We start from the raw sequence: 16,524 nt of genomic DNA, 5'->3' as shown, positions 1-16,524 counted from the left end.
GAACTTAGCCGTAAGATGGTTTTGGGAAAACGGGCCCTGATTAACACTAGTAAGTACTGTCTTAAATACAGAGGCACAAACTCTGCAGTTGTTGAACTGATGTGTGGTGTTAAAGGGGAAATCTGCAATTGCTACATCCACATTTGGACTTTTAAATTATTTATTTATAGCCATTGATTCTTGAAGAATATAACACATGCCTCATGAGCTTAGTTCAACTGTTGTACCCCATCAGAACCCCAAATAAGCTTTTTTTACTCCAATGTCTAGAAACAATGTAAACCAACACTGTATAGCCTCAACATGGTTAAAACTATAATGGTGATATCATGGATGGTCAGTCCTTGCATCCATAGGTCTGTCTATGAATTTGAAAGTAGTTACATTTCTCCAGCCCCATCATCATCATCATCTTATTACCAAAACACTGGTGGAATTACAGCTTTGTTATTTGTTTCAACTGTAGATTGGTTGATTGATTGATGTGGCTTTTTTTAAAGGGACAACCTAGGTTTTAACAGAAACAAAATGTCAGCCCTGCGACTTGGTTTGGTAAACAGCTGAGAGATGGGGGAAGGAGAAATGTAACCACTCTTAAATTCATATAGAAAGCTATTGTAGCAACCTTAACCAAAACCTAGCGACCTCGTCAAGAAGTCAGACATCTTGGCATAACAGTTATAAGGTGTTGGCTTGACAGTCGCTGGGCCCAGGTTTGAGTAAAGCTCAGGGCTACCCCCTGAATTCACTACACTATGAATACAAGGACTGGCCATCCATAAGGTCAAAATGATAGTTTAACCAGGTTTCTAGGCTATATAGTATATTCTATAATTGCCAGTGTAGATTTCCTGTGGGGGTCAAATTGTTAGAGCTGTGAAGTTATTGAATAATTTTCAGGCAATTTTTTTTACTCCATTACATTAAAGGCGAAACATACCCTAGATTTCAATAACATGAATGAATTGGTTTGAAACCTTTGTTTTAAACCCTTCTCAAAGTTGGTCCCTTGAAGGATTTGTAAAAAAACGGTTTATTATAAAACTTTATATTATTTAACCTTTTTTTAACTAGGCAAGTCAGTTAAGAACAAATTCTTATTTACAATGACGGCCTTCCCCAGCCAAACCCAGACAATGCTGGGCCAATTGTGCGACGCCCTATTGGACTCCCAATCACGGCCGGTTGTGATCCTGCCTGGAATTCAACCAGGGTCTGTAGTGACGCCTCAAGCACTGAGATGCAGTGCCTTAGACCGCTGCGCCACTCTGGAGCCCAACATTGACTAACGTTGTTTAGCATGCATAACTTCTGGTGATTGAAGCTTACTTGTGTTCCCCCGGTGTTAGGGCAACCCCTTTCTTATTTTATATTCATGGGGTTGGAGAGAGACGCGGGGCTTCTGTCCTCTTCAGATGAGGAAGCAAACCCCCGAGCATCTGGCGAGGGGTATCCCCAGAGTGAGGGGTCTTAGCATGGGTCTGAGCGACCAGTGAGATGCTCCACAAAAACATTACTGTGACGATATTTCGTTTTATTACGGCAAATGGGGTGGTAATGGGGTGGTAATGGGTGGTAATGGGGTGGTAATGGGTGGTAATGGGGTGGTAATGGGTGGTAATGGGGCGGTAATGGGGCGGTAATGGGTGGTAATGGGTGGTAATGGGTGGTAATGGGTGGTAATGGGGGGGTAATGGGGTGGTAATGGGGTGGTAATGGGGCGGTAATGGGGCGGTAATGGGGTGGTAATGGGGTGGTAATGGGCGGTTAATGGGGCTGGTAATGGGGTGGTAATGGGTGGTAATGGGGTGGTAATGGGGTGGTAATGGGGTGGTAATGGGCGGTAATGGGGGGGGTAATGGGGTGGTAATGGGGTGGTAATGGGCGGTAATGGGGCGGTAATGGGGTGGTAATGGGTGGTAATGGGGTGGTACTACGTCAGCCGTTGGCAGAGCCCCCTGTGCCAAGTTTTCTTGACCCTTTGACTTTTTAAAAGGGATTTCGTGGCAATTAGCTTTGGAACCGCATGACAACTTGAACGCTATTGTTCGACTGTCTGTTGGCGTTATACATTTTGGCATTTACTGGAAAAGTTTTTTACATTTTTTTGTTTACTAGCCTGCTTATTGTATTTGGAATGCACTGTACTGTTCATCTCTGAAACTCACTTGAGATAATTCCTTTGATACAGCAGTAGCAATACAGGGATATAACATCTACAGAAAATACAGGAATGCTGTTGGGGGAGCAGTTGCTGTATACAGTGCATTCAGAAATTATTCAGACCCGTTGACTTTTTCCACATTTTATTATGTTAAAGTCTTATTCTAAAATTAATTAAATTGTTGTTTTTCCTCAATATACACAATAACCCATAATGAGAAAACAAAAACATGATTTTAGAAAATGTTGCTAATTATTCATAAGTATTCAGACCCTTTACTCAGTACTTTGTTGAAGCGCATTTCGTAACGATTACCGCCTTGAGTCTTCTTGGGTATGACGTAACAAGCTTGGCACACCTGCATTTGGGGAGTTTCTCCCATTTCGTCTCTGCAGATCCTTTCAAGCTCTGTCAGGTTGGATGGGGAGCGTCACTGCACGGCTATTTTCAGAGATGTTTATTTTTTTTATACTTTGTTTTTATTGTAGGAACACAAAGTACAAAAAAGTCAAATAAAAGAACAACAACAAAATATCTGTCAGTTATAGTGCACGTCATACCTTCATCATATTAGTTACATTGACATCTTTGAATTAGACCTTTTCCAAGTACGAACCCCATTTTTCCCAGTATTCCTGACCTCTCTCCTCTTGTGTTCGTAAAGCAAAGGTCATACGCTCCGTGTGGTGTATTTCTTTTACAATGTCTATCCATTGTGTCACTGTGGGAGGGTCTTTTTGTAGCCATTTCCCAGTGACAGCCTTTTTACTGGCTGCCAGTAGGACCTTCAAGAGGTACTTTCCTCTATTGTGCAAGTTGTCAGGTATTTCACCCAAGTACAAAGAAATGAATGTTTGTTCTATGTCAAATCCCATTATTTTTCCAATGTTAGATCTTATTTCTCCCCAGTAGGTTTCGATTGCGGGGCAAGTCCAAAAGATGTGAGAGTGATCCACCCTCGATAGGCCGCATTCTCTCCAACAAGGATGTAGGGAGCCAGTCTGTTTTGATTTCAGTTTAGGTGTTATGAAGAAATGTACAACATTTTTCCAACTGAATTCTCTCCATGACCTTGAGTTGGTGGAGCTTTGCTGAGTCTATGTTCAACCATGTTTCATCAGTTATTTCAATGTTAAGTTCCTCCTCCCATTTCTTTTTAATATAGTTTGTAGGATGTTTCTTTGACGATTAAATACCCAAGTAGAGATTTGAGAGTTTTTTTGTTACTCCCCAAGTTGTATGCGTTAGTTAATACTTGGATTAATTTTGGAGGTGATCGAGGGTCAGTCACTTTTATCTCCCTTAAGAAATAGTGTCAAACTTGTAGGTATCTGTAAAAATCTTGTTTATCCAAGCCATGTTTTTACTCAGGTCCTGGAAGTTATCTAGGTCCCCATTCCTTATAATTGTACTGAATGATGTGATGCCTTTCTGCGTCCATTGTTTAAATCTGTCCAGAGTTGCAGGGATGAAGCTGGGGTCATATGTGGGCCAACTTAGCAGTTTGATCTCTGTCTAATTTATTTTGCTTAACTACACTAAACCATGTCTTCAGAGATAAATTAATCCACTGATTTTGTCTACTGTATATTTCTATTACCATGTCCTTGTTTCCCAAAACTGACTGTATGGGTGTCGCTGTCACAGTAGTCTCAATGTCTTTCCATTTGGATTCTGAATTGCACCAACACACCAGAGCTCTCAATTGGGCTGACACATAAATCTTTTAGGTTTGGTAAGGCCATACCCCCACAGTTGTTTGGTAATTGTAATGTTGTATATCTAATTCTTGGTCTCTTACTGTTCCAGATAAACCTTGATATCCGTTTATCCCTAAACTGTTTAGGTGGGATTTCTATGGGCAGTGATTGGAAGAAATACAGTAACCTCGGCAGGATGTTCATTTTGATTGTTTCAATTCTACTACTGAGATCTAAGGGAAGTGAATTCCACCTGTCTAGGTCATCATATATTTTCTTGTTGTTGTGATCGTAATTCAATAAAGTTTGGTAGTGTCTTTTGGTAGATATACTCAAAGATATTTAATGGATGAAGAGGTCCAGTGGAAGTTATACCTACTCTTCAGCTCTTCCTGTGGGGTATAATTATATACTAGGGCTTGGGTCTTGTGTACGTTAAGCACATACCCTGAATATGTTCCAAATGTTTGTAAAACATCCATCAATCTAGGTCCACTTGAGCCTGGGTCTTTAAGGAATAACAGAACGTCATCAGCATACATGCATATCTTATGTTCACTGCCTCTTATTGTTATTCCCTCTAAGGTTGGGTCCTGTCTTATTGCCTGTGCTAATGGTTCGAGGTACAAGGAGAAGAGCGTGGGTGAAAGATTACAGCCTTGTCTTGCCCCTCACTCTAATTTTATCGTTCGTGACAAATGTCCATTTATCTTTATTCTAGCGGTCGGACATGAATACGGTGTTTTGATGCACTGTATCACTTCTTTGTTGAAACCAAATCTTTCCATAACTTGGAATAGGTAATCCCAGCCCACTGAATCAAATGCTTTTTTCTGCATCTAGACTGATTAATATTGCACTTGTCTTATTCTGAGTAATGTGGTCCATGACATGTAGTGTTCTCCTTATATTGTCCTGTGTCTGCCTATTTTGTATGAAACCAGTTTGATCCCCGTCAAGCAATACTGGGATTATGTTCTTCATTCTTTTGGCTATTATTGATGCATATAGTTTATAATCCGTGTTAATAATTGCGATAGGTCTATATGAACTGCATTCCTTCTTATCTTTACCCTCTTGGGATTACAGATATGATGGCCTCTCTCCATGACGGTGGGAGACCCCCCCCGCAGAGTCCAGTTAAAACAGGCCTTAAGTAGAGGTGTTAGTTGTTCTCTGAAGGTCTTGAACCATTCTGAAGGGAAGCCATCAGTGCCTGGAGACTTGTTTACTTTTAGTTGAGATATTGCTTTATTAATTTCGTCGGTGGATATTTCTAAAGTTAGTCTATCATTTTGCTCTGTCCCAATTGAGGGGAGATCAAGTGAGTTTAAAAAAATGCTCTATTGTCTGTGCATCTGCCTTCTCTGGTTGTTTGTACAGATTTGTGTAATATGATTCAAATGCATTCTGTATTTCATCCAATTTGCATGTGATCTTTGTTTTGGGGTCTTTTATTTTGAAAATGGTATTCTGTGCTTGTTGTTTCCTGAGTCTCCAGGCTAGTAATTTGGTTGCCTTTGAGCCTGCTTCATAATATCGTTGTTTCAGGAACCTGAGCTTTTTTCTCTACTTCTTCTCTATAAATCTGGTCAACTTCCTGTTTTACCTTTTGAATCTCTCGTAATATAAGAGGATCTTTGTATTGACTATGAGATCGTTCTAAGTTTCTTAGTGTTTCCTGTCATTTCAGCAGTTTCTGTGCTTTAATCTTTTTCTATAGCGATGATGTGGCTATGATCTTTCCTCTAATAACCGCCTTAGCTGCATCCCACAATGTAGCAGGAGATACTTCCCCATTATCGTTATTCTCCAGATAGATGTTCAATTCTGTCTTAATTGATTCCTTGAATGCTGGATCATTCAGCATGCTTGTATTAAGTCTCCATAGAGTATTTCTTGGTTTGCTATCAAGGTGTAGAGTAAGGTAAACTCCATTATGATCTGATAAGTCGCTCTGCCCGATCCTACAATCCTTAAGCCTGTGTCTATCTGCACTGTACATTAAAAAATAGTCTAACCTGGAGTGTTCAGTGTGGCAGGCTGAGTAAAAAGTATATTCCTTATCGGTCTTGTGGGTGTCACGCCATACATCGAGCAGTCCTAGATCCTGCAATATCCTATTGATTTTTTTAGCAACTAGTCTAATTTTCCTATTTTGATTTGTGCTGTCCAATTTTGAGTTTAAAGTCATGTTAAAATCCCCTCCACAGATGAGTGCCAGAGGTTTCTGTGGCAATTAAATCAAACACCATCCCGTAGAAGACCATGTCACTCCCTGGGGGTGCGTATACATTAAATAATGTAACTTCCTTGTTATCCAGTTTACATTTAACAAGTATAAATCTACCCTCCTTGTCTTTTATTTCTGACATAATTTTTTGTTTATCTGAATTTGGGATCAAGATTGCAACTCCCCTTCTACCCATTTTGTAAGAAGAAAAAAAATTATTCCTATATCCCATTTTCTTGAGTTTCTCGTGTTCAGGTGTGGATAAGTGAGTTTCCTGCCAGAATAGTATGTCAACTCTCTCCCGTTTCATCTTTGCTATTACCTTACTTCTCTTGATGGCACTCCCCAGTCCGTTTACATTGAGACTTATGACCTTAAATCCCCGATGATGCATCAATATAAATAAAATAAAAACTGTGCACCATATCTGCCTGCTTATCTTGAGCCTAAAAATGAACGATAATAAAGTAAACCAAAGTGGGAAAATACTCTGGTATTTGGACTCCCATGTCAGAGGACTGTCTCTTGCCTCTGGGGTTTGAGGGGATGAGCCTGTCCGCAGGAGGGGCCCCTCGCTCAGATATGAAAATGCGTGATGTAGTCACAAACAAGACCTGTTGGAAACTAAAATAATAAGGGCACCTATTTCGTCGCTTACATTGGTTAATTACAAGTGAAAACTATATCGGTCATACGTGCATATCATGAATCCTCCCCTTGAAATGTCCTTCTGTCACCCCATTGTCAATGTGTCATTAATCTTTAGTTAATATATATATGTCAACCGTAACGTGCCGCTACTTAGTGTGTTTATAAAGAACACTTTTGGCTACTCGCCCTTGTTCAGCATTGGGGGAAAATAGGGGAGATATTTTACCTATTGCAATGTCAATCTTAACAGTTCGCGGTAACTATTAATTCTATTAAATCCGATTCAGTGTCTTCCATCTTCCCGTTGGAAATGCCTGAGTCTCTCTCGGATGTGAACGTCCTCTCACCGCAGTGGTTTCCCTCTTTCTCCATGGCTCTGCTTGTCGATAACGATCCATGGGAGAGCCTGCTCGAGTATTGCCGCCGGTGATGTCACCTTTCTCCTGGCGGTATACTCCACTGGGATGCCCCTCGACTTCAGATCCACAGCCGCCTCGTCTGCATGCTCGTATGTAACCGGGCCATTTTCCAGAAATACCCGCATTTTTGCCGGGAATGGAGTTTGGAAGCGTATACCCTTCTCTTTAAGTGCTTTCTTAATGGGGGTGTATTCTTTCCTTTTCAGTATCTCTCCCGCATAGTCATGATCAAAGAACACTCGTTGGTCTTGGAAGCTAACAGGCTTTTTCCAGGTTGCATGTAAGACTTTCTCTTTGACTGAGAATTTTAGGAACCGTACTACTATTGATCTTGGTAGGGCGCTGCTGGGGGGTTTTGAGGCCAGAGCTCGGTGTGCTCTCTCAATTCCCAGGTCAGTGTTGTCTTCAAGTATGTCTTTGAATAGACCCTCCACGAATTTGGGCATAGTCTTTTTCTGCGCCCTCTACTACGTTATAAAGTCTGTTGTTTCGACGTGAGAAACCTTCGAGTTCTGTCACTTTTTTGCCTGTATTGCGTGTTGGTTTTTCAGTGATTGTTCAAGTATTTCCTTGACTGCGGAGTTTCATGTGTCCGTTTCCCCCACTGCGCTGTTCTGCATCCCCCCCATTCTTGTAGATATGCTGTGAAGTTCTAATTTGTTTTCTTTGAGTTTCTGGTTAATGTCTTTCTTGAACTCATTTAGTTATTTTCTTACATCTTCTGGAAGTTCCTGTCGTGCCTCGCGCACTTCCTCCTTTATGACCTCACGAAATGAGGGTTCTTTTGCTGCTGCTATCTTATTTGCTCTAGCATTAGCCATCTCGGGTTCATCGACGATTATATCTTCTGCTGTCTTGTTACGGGCTGTTGTTGTAGCTCGGCGACCTTTTCCTATTTTCCCCTTTTATCCATTTTGCTTAAGTTATTACAATGCTCAGAGTAAATACTTGGGGGGGGGGGGGGGAATATCGAACCGATGTGCAGTATGAAAAACTAGGCAGCCATTTCGTAAGTTGCGTCACCGGAAGCCCCCTATTTTCAGATATGTTTGATCGAGTTCCAAGTCCGGGCTCTGGTTGGGCAACTCAAGGTTATTCAGAGACTTGTCCTGAAGCCACTCCTACGCTGTCTTGGCTGTGTGCTTAGGGTCGTTGTCCTGTTGGAAGTTGAACCTTCGCCCTAGTCTGAGGTCCTGAGCGCTCTGGAGCCGGTTTTCATCAAGGACCTCTCTGCACTTTGCTCCGTTCGTCTTTCCCTCGATCCTGACTAGTCTCCCAGTCCCTGCTGCTGAAAAACATCCCCACAGCATCATGCCACCACCATGCTTCACCTTTTGAATGGTGCCAGGTTTCCTACAGACGTGACGGTTGGCATTCAGGCCAAGGCGTTCAATCTTGGTTTCATCAGACCAGAGAATCTTGTTTCTCGTGATCTGAGTCCTTTGGGTGCCTTTTTGTCAAACTCCAAGCAGGCTGTCATATACTTTATACTGAGGAGTGGCTTCCGTCTGGCCACTCTACCATAAAGGACTGACTGGTGGAGTGCTGCAGAGATGGTTGTCCTTCTGGAAGGTTCTCCCATCTCCACAGAGGAACTCTGGAGCTCTTAGTTGTTCTAAACTTCTTCCATTTAAGAATGATGGAGGCCACTGTGTTCTTGGGGACCTTCAATGCTGCAGACATTTTTTGGTAGCCTTCCCAAGATCTGTGCCTCGACACAATCCTGTCTCTGAGCTCTATGGACAATTCCTTCGACCTCAAAGCTTGGTTTTTGCTCTGACATGCACTGTTAACTGTAGATAGCTGTGTGCCTTTAAAAATCATGTCCAATCAATTGAATTCATTGAGTCTCAAACATTTCACTTTTTCATGAGGATTATTTTTTTTAAATCCATTTTAGAGTAAGTAACTTAACATAATGTGGAAAAAGGGAAGCGGTCTGAACTTTCTGAATGCACTGCATGTTCTAGGGCTGACCACGACTAAAACAAAATCTTGGTCAACCAAGAGTCGTCTTTTCTTTCTACCAAGCGAATGGTTGAAATTTTATAACGTGTATTTTTTCATATATAATCACACCCCATGTGTTTTAATTAAATCAACTATATGTACTGAACTTGGCTGATGCTTTAAGCACGCTGTTTGATTAAATAATTAAGACACAAAAATGACTTGAGGGAGCCGGTCATCCAGAAAACCTCTTCCCGACGCTTCTCCTCCCGCTGCTGCTGGACTTCGTAAATTCCTCTGTTATGCTCCTGAAGTGTTTGGTAATAGGCTACACCAGCGGTCGGCGGCCTTTTCCATTTGGAGTGCAAGTTTATCTTACCATTTCCACCAATCTGCGTGCCAGTTATGATTTTCATATGCACATTTTCGTGGAACAGTTTCATTTAACCTCTCTGGGCTAGGTGGGACGCATAAGCCTACATAAAGCCAACAAATAAAAACATTGCAGCCTGCAGGTAGAAAATATCCTGATTTAACCTCTCTAGGGGGTGTGGGACGCTACCGTCCCACCTGGCCAACACCAAGTGAAATTGTTGAGTGCCAAATTCAAAAACAGAAATACTCATTATAAAAATGTATGAAACATGCAAGTGTTATACATCGGTTTAAAGATTAACTTCTTGTTAATCCAACCACGGTGTCAGATTTCAAAAAGACTTTACGGTGAAAGCAAACCATGCGATTATCTGAGAACAGCGCCCAGCAGACAAATCATTACAAATAGTAACCAGCCAAGTAGACGAGTAACAAAAGTCAGAAATAGCGCTACAATGAATCACTTACCTTTGATCTTCATATGGTAACACTCACAAGTCTCCCAGTTACCCAATAAATGTTTGTTTTGTTCGATAATGTCCCTCTTTATATCCAAAAACCTCTTTTGTTCAGTAATCCATTGGAACAAAGCGCGGTCACAGCATGCAGACGAAAAATCAAAAAAGTACCATAAAAGTTCATAGAAACATGTCAAACGATGTTTATAATCAATCCTCAGGTTGTTTTTGTCATAAATAGTCGATCATATTTCAACTGGACAATATCTTCATCAATAGAAAAGGAGAAACAAGAAAGGCACGCTCCTGGTCACGCGCTGGACTCATGTCTGGAAATTTCCACTGTCCTCTCATTGAAAGTGGTGTTCCTCCCTCATTTTTCAGAGTAAAAGCCTGAAACAATGCCTAAAGACTGGCCACATGTAGTGGAAGCCATAGGGATCGTGAACTGCGTCATAAGTCTTTGTATGGTGGATAGGCTTTCAATGGAAAAACAGGCATTTCAAAATAAAGGCACTTCTTGGATGGATTTTCCTCAGGTTTTCGCCTGCCATATCAGTTCTGTTATACTCACACACATTATTTTAACAGTTTTGGAAACTTTAGGGTGTTTTCTATCCACATCTACCAATTATATGCATATCCTAGCATCTGGGCCTGAGTAGCAGGCAGTTTACTTTGGGCACGCTTTTCATCCAAAATTCCGAATGCTGCCCCCTACCCTAGTGAGGTTAAAAATAAATCACATTAGCTAAGCATGACCTGTCTACAACGAACTTGAAACATTGTATCAACGATCAACTGGGTCCTCTAAAACTTGTGATAGAAAGCATGCAACATTGTATAAAATATTCTGGGCCATCAGTTTCCTGCGCCAGTGAGTTCGGGACATACACAGCTGTCGGCTATTTGTGAAAGGGATAAGAAGTAATCAGGTATTTTATGACATTTCCACTGGATCAGCGCATTAATATTTTCCGAGAGCTGAAAATATTTTACGAAAATACTTTGAGGAACTATTGTCATTTGCAATTGATTTTAATAAAGACTTTGTTTACTTGCTGTTTGAGGAGAAAAAAATACTTTGAGAAGCTCCACAGTTCATTTGTGGTGGTGCGTTAACCTCTATGGAGGTTAACGCTCTATATACCCCTTCTCGTTCTCATTCCGGTAATGGGATTGCATGACAAGATAGCAAAAATCTAATAATTTCAATTTCTCAAACAATCAACTATTTTACCCCATTTGAAAGATAAACATCTCCTTAATCCAACCACGTTGTCCGATTTCAAAAAGGCTTTACGGCGAAAGCATAAAGTTAGATTATGTTAGGACAGTACATAGACAAAAAGTACACAGCCATTTTCAATGCAAGGACAGGCGTCACTAAAAGCAGAAAACCAGCTAAAATTATGCACTAACCTTTGACAATCTTCATCAGATGACACTCCTAGGACATTATGTTAGACAATACATGCATTTTTTGTTCTATCAAGTTCATATTTATATCCAAAAACAGCATTTTACATTGGCGCATGACGTTCAGAAAATGTATTTCCCCAAAAACCTCCGGTGAATCAGTACTACAATTTACAAAAATACTCGTCATAAACGTTGATAATATATTAGACTGTTATTCAAATAATTATAGATTAACATCAATGCAACCGCATTGACAGATTTCAAAATAACTTTACTGGGAAAGCACACTTTGCAATAATCTGAGTACTGTGCTCAGAAAAATACACTACGCAATACAGATAGCCGTCATCTAAATGCATAAATAGCATTAGAAATATTTACTTACCTTTAATAATCTTCATCAGAAGGCACTTCCAGGAATCCCAGGTCCACAACAAATGTTGTTTTATTCGATAAAGTTCATAATTTATGTCCAAATAACTCCATGTTGTTTGCGTGTTCAGTAAGCTACTCAAAATGTAGGACGCTCGAGGAAAATGTTACGACGAAAAGTCCCCCAAAAAATCTATTTACGTTCGTTCAAACATGTCAAACGTTGTATAGCATCAATCTTTAGGGCCTTTAGAATGTGAAGATTCAGTAATATTTCAACCGGACCATTCCTGTGTCTTGAAAACGTTTTGGAACAGCTTCCTCTCTCGTGAACGCGCGCCAATGAAGTGATGTCATTCCCTGGGACACCAACTTCCCAGCCTTCTCATTCGGTCTCTGTTCATCATAGATGCCTCAAACAACTTTCTAAAGACTGTTGACATCTAGTGGAAGCCTTGGGAAGTGCAAAATGAATACTTAGTCACTGTGTGTTTGATTGGCAATGACTTGAAAAACCTACAGGCACCAGATTTTAATTTCCTGCTTGTATTTTTCTCAGGTTTTTGCCTGCCATATGAGTTCTGTTATACTTACAGACACCATTCAAACAGTTTTAGAAACTTCAGAGTGTTTTCTATCCAAATCTACTAATAATATGCATATTCTAGTTTCTGGGCCAGAGAAGTAACCTGTTCTAATTGGGTACGTTTTTCATCCGGATGTGAAAATACTGCCCCCTAGCCCAGACAGGTTAAGACAATCAGAAATACTATCAGACATCTCCAAATAGGCACATTTATAGGCCTATATTTGTGCTTAGTTCAGGTAGACTAGTCCTACTTCTATATGTGTAATCAGGTGGGTGTCCTTACTCAACATTGACAGGAGTGTTTCAAACAAAACACAATGAATAAATTGACAAAACTGACGTATCTTGCGGGGTCAGGTCTGGGTGGTCTGCCATGGGCCGTTTAATTTAGTATCCGTTTGGGTCGGTAGGGGAATGATTCTATTTCCCCATAGTATGTTGTACCGAAGTTGACCGACTGAAAGGGAGTGTAACTTTATGACTATAATTACTGTTCCCTGAAGGAGGGAAACGAGGTACAACACCTGTTCTAATTTAAGGAATAAATTGAGCCTCACTCTCATCACCTGTGGAAGGCGGGGCTTCCAGCGATGCGCCAATTTAATAGTATGTTGTGCCTAGTTTCCCTCCTTCAGGGAACAGTAGTTATAGTCATAATGTGTGGATTTAATAGTATGTTGTGCCTAGTTTCCCTCCTTCAGGAATCAGTAGTTATAGTCATAACGTGTGGATTTAATAGTATGTTGTACCTAGTTTCTCTCCTTCAGGGAACAGTAGTTATAGTCATAACGTTAAGCTTGTCATATGATGAACTTCAACTTAAACAGTCGATCTTGCTGTGGGACAGTTTTTGTATTCAGATCTCTGAAATGCACTTGAACTACGTAACATTTAGTGTCTCCTTATGTTACGTTGGGAAAACAGTTTATGGGCACAGAAATCCTAAATCATTTCAGAGTTTGCTAAATCCAATGGTTCTAACCGAGTCACCTTAACTTTATTGACAACACCCAAATCGGTACTGTCATAAATGCGGTTCTTCAATAATTACACATAATACTGTAGCTGTTTAGTTAATCACATGTTCAACTATCATCAGCCGATCCAGGAAATCATTTTCTGAATGACAGTCAAATGACAAACATCAACAACCAAAGTGCTTCTTGATTCATTACTCTGGTAAAGACAGTTATGCCGTGCTCCACGTTGGATCCAACATCCCTAACAAATTGATGTTTATAATATGTTATTGTCTGCTTCATTTACAGTAGGGTCTCGTTAGTCTGTTTGGACACAGAGATACTTAGCTCATAATGTGTAGAGAACTGTTCCTTGATGGACAGGCTATTGTACAACACACAGAGCTATTTTCCTTTATTCAGGACATTTAGAATGACGACACATTACAGAGTAGCCTAGTGGGATTATTCACAAAATTATCTGGTTATGAAATGTCATGACAAAGCCATTTTAGTTTCCATGTTTCACCTGAAATATTAAATGATGTATAGTCCTAGGTCTCTGTTATTGTTAGGTGAAGTTATGGGTCCTAAAGTAGGTCTATGTTATTGTTAGGTGAAGTTATGGGTCCTATAGTAGGTCTATGTTATTGTTAGGTGAAGTTATGGGTCCTACAGTAGGTCTATGGTATTGGTATAACTAGTAGTTTCCGCAACTGAAATGTGAAATGTACTCATAAGCAACCTGGTAATAGAGCAAAGCATTTTTGCTCCAGGCAGATATACTACATCCTTAACTATCGGTTTCCTCATTAGCATGGAGGAGTTTCTGCAACCAAATTGCGTGTGCATCGCCCTCATGCGCCAATTTTAGCAAACACAGAAAGAGGCCTATATTGGAGACCAAAAGTCGTCTGGCACACTGCTTAGGATTTCAACAACTTTATTAACTTATTTCTAGCCTAAAATCATCAATGTTACTTCTAATGTGAAAACAAGACAAAATATGACTTGTTGCTCACTTGACTGTCTTAAGATAATTGTAACATTCATTACAGACATCAATTGTTGTACAACATCATCTATCATGTTGGCATCACCTTTTACAGTGGGTTTCTGCTGTTGTGGCCCTTTAACCACCTTTAACCTGTCTTACTTTAGGAGAGAGACTTGACTACCGTGGATCCTCTGGGGAGTCTCTACAACATCAGGATGCTGACGAGGCAGAGAAGAGTCTCTCCACATCAGAGGACCTCAAGACACACCAGCGGAGACCCACAGTGAAGAAATCTCACCGCTGCTCTGACTGTGGGAAAGGTTGCAAATCTTCATCAGAACTTAAAATACACCAGCGAGTACACACAGGAGAGAAATCTCACCACTGTTTTGATTGTGGGAAGAGTTACTTAAGATCAAATTCACTAAAAGTACACATGAGAATTCACACTGGAGAGAAACCTTATAGCTGTGATCAATGTGGGAAGAGTTTTACTCGCTCAAACGGCCTGATAGTACATCTGAGAGCACACACAGGAGAGAAACCTTATAGCTGTATTCAATGTGGGAAGAGTTTTACTAGCTCAAGCTGCCTGATAGTACATCTGAGAGCACACACAGGAGAGAAACATTATAGCTGTAATCAATGTGAGAAGAGTTTTACTCGGTCAAGCAGCCTGGTATCACACCAGAGAAAACACACAGGAGAGAAACCTTATAGCTGTGATCAATGTTGGATGAGTTTTACTCAGGCAAGCAACCTGGTATCACACCAGAGAACACACACAGGAGAGAAACCTTATAGCTGTGATCAATGTGGGAAGAGTTTTACTCAGTCAAGCAGCTTGGTATCACACCAGAGAACACACACAGGAGAGAAACCTTATAGCTGTGATCAATGTGGGAAGAGTTTTACTACATCTAGCCATCTGACTATACACCAGAGAACGCACACAGGAGAGAAGCCTTATAGCTGTACTCAATGTGGGAAGAGTTTTGTTACTTCTAGCCATTTGATTTTACACCAGAGAACACACACAGGAGAGAAACCTTATAGCTGTAAGCAATGTGGGAAGAGTTGTACCCGGTCAAGCAACCTGGTATCACACCAGAGAACACACACAGGATTGAAACCTTATAGCTGTGATCAATGTGGGAAGAGTTTTGCTACATCTAGCCATCTGACTATACACCGAAGAACACACACAGGAGAGAAATCTTATAGCTGTAATCGATGTGGGAAGAAATTCTATGATAAAAGATCTCTAAATAAACATCAGAAAATACATGATGGAGTTGTTTCATGATATCAATGAAATTATGTCACAATGTAGAATGTTTAAACATTGTAGTAGGATTATTTTAGTGATGTCACAATGTACAACCATAAACGTCATTATGGGGTATTGTTTGTAGATTGATTTGGAAAACAATATTATTTAATACATTTTAGAATAAGGCTTTAACGTAACAAAATGTGGAAAAAGTCAAGGGTTTTGATTACTTTCTAAATGCTCTGAATATGCTGTTGGTTTACTGTTAGAATAAGTTGTATGACCACCAATACTGTTAAAGCAACGATGCAGAGACCTAGAAAATGCATGGCAAACCTTGCTGCTTGAGATCTAGCTACTGGGTGTGCAGGTTTCTGTTCCAGCCCTGCACTAACAGCTGACATTGTGCTGATTATTTGGATTAGACACTATTGTCTATTCAGTCATGTCTTGTTGTGGAGTCAGATGGACGTCTAAATCCACGGCCCATTTCCACAGCTGTTCTTTATGATAGGAAATAAAGTGAGGATTCACACAATCAACTATAGTGTCTTTTTGGGTCATTGAACATTCCCTGTTCGTCTGTTTTATTAGGTTGTTAATCTAATTTAGTCTGATGATATTGCACAATACACAGAATGAATGTTGTGGGTATTTAATTCTGCTACATTAAATTATTTTAAGCTTTATTTCACTAGGCAAGACAGTTTTAGAACAAATTCTTATTTACAATGATGGCCTACCATGGAGCAGTGGGTTAAACCTCTTACATCTAGATGTTCCGCTAGTGGAACACCGCTCCTATATCCAATGATAGGCGTGGCGCGAAATACAAACTCCTCGAAAATCCCAAAACTTCAATTTTTCAAACATATGACTATTTTACACCATTTTAAAGACAAGACTCTCCTTTATCTAACCACATTGTCCGATTTAAAAAAGGCTTTACAACGAAAGCAAAA

General features: G+C 40.3%; 1 long non-coding RNA gene across 1 annotated transcript; it reads left to right on the top strand.

The window, feature by feature from the left end:
* LOC115178641 (uncharacterized) lies at positions 1 to 14,636 on the top strand. Its single transcript, XR_003872653.1, has 2 exons — positions 1 to 49; positions 14,454 to 14,636. It is a non-coding gene; the product is annotated as an uncharacterized LOC115178641 (long non-coding RNA).
* The last annotated feature ends 1,888 nt before the right edge of the window (positions 14,637 to 16,524 follow it).

Source organism: Salmo trutta, chromosome 38 (genome assembly GCF_901001165.1).
Source record: "Salmo trutta chromosome 38, fSalTru1.1, whole genome shotgun sequence".
NCBI classification, from domain to species: Eukaryota; Metazoa; Chordata; class Actinopteri; order Salmoniformes; family Salmonidae; genus Salmo; species Salmo trutta.
The sequence above is the reverse complement of the archived record's forward strand: the minus strand, read 5'-3'. Positions and strand labels throughout refer to the sequence as shown.